The sequence below is a fragment of the Dreissena polymorpha genome, chromosome 11 (assembly GCF_020536995.1).
Source record: "Dreissena polymorpha isolate Duluth1 chromosome 11, UMN_Dpol_1.0, whole genome shotgun sequence".
Classification (NCBI taxonomy): Eukaryota; Metazoa; Mollusca; class Bivalvia; order Myida; family Dreissenidae; genus Dreissena; species Dreissena polymorpha.
This window is the reverse complement of record NC_068365.1, coordinates 43,663,145-43,668,618: the sequence shown is the minus strand read 5'-3', so window position 1 is coordinate 43,668,618 and position 5,474 is coordinate 43,663,145.

Genomic DNA, 5,474 nt, shown 5'->3' with positions numbered 1-5,474 from the left:
GCTGCAAATCATACATTTGTGAAGAGCTCTAGTTCATTCTTTAAAGGGACCTTTTCACAAATTTTGGCATATGATGATATTGATAAAATGTGAACATTGGATCTAAAAAGCTCCAATAAAAAAAAAAAAAAAGTTAAAGAAAGAAAAAAAAGTAACCATCAACTGGGATGGAACGACTGACCCCTGTAGTAAAAGTCTAATGCTTAGACCACTTGGCCATCCGTCGTGCTCATACAATGAGTCATGTATTTAATACTTTAGGTCAGCAAACCTCGTAGTGTCACAAAGTATAACGACAACAATAGAAATCTCCAAATTATTCAATGGTTTCGTGCTGCAACGCTTAATAATTTTCATGGTTATAAACCAGAAAAGATGCCTAAAATAGAATTTTGGGAGCATGGTAAATGTTCAGTATTACTGTCAGGGGCGTTCTTAGGCATACGGCAGTACGCCCGTGCGTATAATTCAGTTTCAAACTTAAAAAAATGAAAACTTGTAAAATTTGAAAAATGAAATAAAATGTTAGGGCCAAGGGGGTTTAGGGTTAAAACTATGTAAACAAGCAAATTCATTCAAATTAGTGTAGGTATATTTATTCAAAATAGTTTTCCACTATTTAGTATTTATAATAAAAATCAATGCCATTATGAAGTACTTTCCCCTGTAGCACAATCGGTTAGCATGTCGTCATTTTGTCACATTATTGAACCGAAGGGCAGTGGTTCGATCCCCACTAGAACCTTTCACTTTACTTTTTTTCTCCTAATATAACCATTTCCTAGTTTATTTTATTTATTTTTAGTAAGTAGAAAATATAATTATCTTGACTTTATACTTTTTATGGTCAAAAGTATATTTGCTGTTGACAATGTTTAATGACATATTTCCTTTTTTGGTCTTTTTCAAGCACGAAATAGATGAATAACGTTGCACCATCTGGAATGAATTTTCCAAAATGTTCAAAGGGGGAGACATCCCCCCACCCCAGCAGGAGAAGTAGACCCCCTCCCGCACCTACCCCTACTCGCAGCTTCATTGCTCGATCGTGCGTATAGTTGAAATAGCCCCAGGAACGCCCCTGACTGTTTCCTTACAAATAAACTTGAAACTTATTTATTTGATTAAACGCCTATTTTTATGCGTGCATATTCAATGGCGTTGTACATGTAAATATAACATAAAATTCATAAAAGTTACGAGGTAAAAAGCTGACACCATATAAGTATAGGCAGTAACTAAAATCTGATAAACACTTTAAAATAACCAAACTAAATAGATAAAACAAAACACTACTTAAATTAAGTAAAAAAATAAATAAGTAGATTAATAAATAATGAATTAATGAATGAGTGCATTGATTGTGGGGTTTAAAACACACATTAAATGAGCACATTAAAAAGTTTATACAAATTAAAACAGTGTGTCAAACTTCCTAAAATAAAATGTCTTCAGGTTTCTTTTAAACAAATCCAATGTCTCTGACTGCCTGATCGCTAATGGAATAGTGTTCCAGATTCTTTGGCCAGCAGTCCGGAAAGCCCTATCGCTGAATGTTTGTCTTTTGTTTATAGGGATTGTGTAGCTCATCACGTTATTGTCGGCAGATCTCAGGTTCCGCTTCGGAAATTGAAGCGTTAATAGTTCCGTAAGATAAGCTGGCGCGTTTCCGCGGGAACAATGTACATAAAGGTCAATAATTTGAACTCTATTCGGGTTATTACCGGTAACCAATGGAGATCGAACAATGCTTGACTGGAACTTTGTTTTTTTTTCCGATTTAGAACTAGCTTTGCACACATACTTTGAATTCTCTGCATTTTATTAAGATCACACTGGGCGGCTCCATACAATAAGACGTTACAGTAATCTAGATGTGAAACAACTAATGATTAGACAAGAATCTCTGTGGCTTCACTTGTTAAATATTTTCGAATGCTTTTGATTTTAAAATAATTAAGCATGGCTGTTCTGCATTTACGCGTTATATGCTCCTTAAAATTAAGTGTTTCATCTAGAAAGGCTTTACAAATATCATAACTTCAACGAAAATTTGCAAATCTGAAACAATTTTTATTTTATTTTGTCAGTGTACCAAAGTGTGAAACGGTCCCTTTAATACTGTGCGTAGAAACAAAAACATGTTCGGTAGTGAATGCATTATATAATGCAAAAATTTGGCTTTGTATACTGGAACGACATTTGCTGTGTTTTTTTTTGCAATAAATGTTTGGTTGTTTATGCAACATGGGCAATTTCACACATTTTGATTAAACAGGTGTGTTTTTACATAGACACATTTTTCAGGCGTACACATAAGGTTACGCTATTTGTATTAATTTACATCTTTTAACTTTGCGTTTTAAATCTTAGGGTTTATGAAAGTATTTAAAGAACTGTTAAACTTTTGATTATTTACAAAGTAAAACACTGACAATTACAGCAACAAAATGCCCGGCCATTTGGTTGCTGTGCCTTTATTAGTTACAATTTTGCTTGGTGGTCCACCCCTCTCCCACACACACACTTCTGGCAGAAATTTTATTTCAGTTCACAAGGACCATTTTTGAACTCTGTTAAGAGAAATAACTGGAAAGAATATTCAGATCAGTGTCAACTCCATATCTTCTTTATTTGTTTTCATGAAACTTCCCTTCAAGGCTATTTTTATAGAAACTCTATACAGAAGGCATAATACAGTACCAACTCAATGTCAAGGTCACACTTAAAGGTCAACAGTGCAGCATTCATGTTGTTTGCTTTTGCTGTCTTCTTCTATACCCTTTGAATAATGTTTATGAAAAATGGATTTCAAAAGATGTTTGTAAGTCATGGAACAATGCCAGTTCAAGGTCAAAATGATCTTGGGTGGGGATAAAGCTGCCTATTGGGCTGCCTTGTTGGAATTGTCTTATGTACAAATATGCATTCGTATTATTATAATAACGGTAATATATATTAATGGGTAAACGGATTGCATGTTGTTGTCTTGTATATACTTGAATATCCATTTTAAACTTTTTATGTAGTGTACACATTTAATAACTTTTGCATTCTACACAAATTTGATACACTAAACACCTTTGAAAAATAAATGTTAAAAAGATTTGATTGTATAAGGAACATTGTCATCCGTCAGGAGGTATGTTTGTCAACAGACCGGTACCATCATAAGAACATAAGTTTTGATCTAGTTTTATTATTGCCAAATGTGCGACTTTAAGAGAGTTCATGAATAGGGAAAACTGGCTGGCCCAGGATGCTAACAGAATGGAAGGGCTATCTAAATCGTAGGAGATATCAAAAGAACAAATGTTCTGAACAAGAATCATGCTGATTTTGCTAAAGTTGTAATGTTAAGACTGTTTCCAAGGTTTCAAAATTCCCGAACAAGGAATCCTGCCAAACCCATTTGCGACCATTGTGCTCATTCCACACGAACCAGTTTCTAACTTGGCTAAGAAATCATCAGTTGTGCATTATATTTAACTTTTGTAGTACTCACAGGTTCTTTATTTGACCTGTTGACATATACTAGTATTTGACCTATTGAAATAGCGTTTGACCTCGTGTGACCGAATTTGAAACAAATTGCTCTTAAGTCAGTCACTCTTCTGGATCCTGCGATAACTTTAAGAGTTCTTAATATTTTGTCAAACTTGAAACATGGATAGATGGCAATATGGAGATTATGCACGTCATTTCATTATGTTCCTACGTCAAGAATTCTGGTTGCAATGGCAACAAATATATCCCGGTGTGACCCAAATTCGACGATATAACGGTTACATAAAGCAATATTTAGCAAATAATGAAAAAACTTATATCACAAAATTATTTTTTTTTAACTCGGCTGTAATTCTTTGAAATGATACCAAGACAATATAATCATCCATTTAAATTTAAACCGATAAAAATAGAACATCGTCGAATTTAGGTGTCGTCGAATTTGGGTTATGGTAGGAATAAATCTGACAATGGTGGGGTTTCACCGGTAGGGGACCATATTGCTCGACAATCTCTTGATTTTTATAGAATGATTCCGGTTTCGCTTCGTGTGACCGGTCTTATACTTTTTCGGCGTAAGCTGTATTAAGCCAGCTTTTCATCCTGACTTGACCTTTTTAAGTGGCCAATAATATTCAAATAAAATTTCCCGCGGCTAGGTACGAATGAATACACTTCATTTATTCCATTGGCTGATTTGAGTATAACACCAGAACATTGGAAACATATCCGCGTCTTTGTAACACTGTTTTACTGCATGAAACAATTTTATCTCTAATGAAAAGGCTCAATAGATAGAACAGTTTTACAATCAATTTTCGACATAAATACAGTTTGTGCGTTCACCTTTTATTTTCGGAAAATTACCAGCGCAAAAGCGTTTATACTAAAGGCTATATTCTCATATTTAGTACTTACTTGCATTGCATTTCAACCCGCGAGGTTTCGGGTCAATTCGCGGCCAGTGTGTGAAAGTCAGAGTTTATATACAGTTCATCACCGCAGTTCGCAGAAGGGGTTGCGATCTTTTCATTGAAGGAAAAAATTGGAATCTATGCTATTTTTGTCTGATGGAGTAAATAGTTCGTTTAGTCGCTTTGTCGATATATCAATATTTTAGGCACAGCTGTTGCCTTGGTCGTGTACAGTTGGCGTAAACAAGCCGTCGTTTCAGCAGCAGAATTGTTACCTAACTTTAATGCATTGCATTCCAATCCGCAAGGTATCAAGGTCAGTTTGCGGTCAGTTGCAGAAATCTTTATATAAACGCCGTCTCGTAAACTTTGTGCGCTTGAAGTCAGTTTTGATCAGAAAGATACTAAATAAAGATATTCGGCGATATTATTGTGGTATGTCAATCATCGATTTTTAATATGTTTTCAACATTTGCATGATAAGGACCAATTTTGATATAATTAATTAGAAATATTTACCCATTTAGACCAGTTTATTAAGCATGAGCACAATAATTTACAATACTATAATTATGCAATTAAATAAGATTCGAGTATTGCCGGCTATGCACTCGTTTATTTTCATGTTTCTTGTGTTTTTCTTTTCTGTAAATATAGATATCTGAGTAATAATATCACATAAAGCAAAATAAGCCACGAAATATGGCGCAACACCCCGTAATTGATTTGCTTGTGATGTAGCTAAGAACTGCGCAGAAAAAAGTCATCCGCTACTTTTTATCTCATAGAGATAACTTTTGATCGTTCATAAACATCGACCACAATCAACGCCGTATATCTTTTTTAAAGGTCATCACCGGAGTTCGCGGCCAGTAAAATAATAGTTATATAATAAATACGCTATGCGTGAACTAGATGACCTGGAATTTTCTTTAGACCAGAAATATGTAGATTCTTAATGTGTTTTCAACAATACCATGATAAATATTATTTTTGATTAATTTAACAATAATTATTCCACCATATTGACAATGTATTAAGCATGAGCGCGAT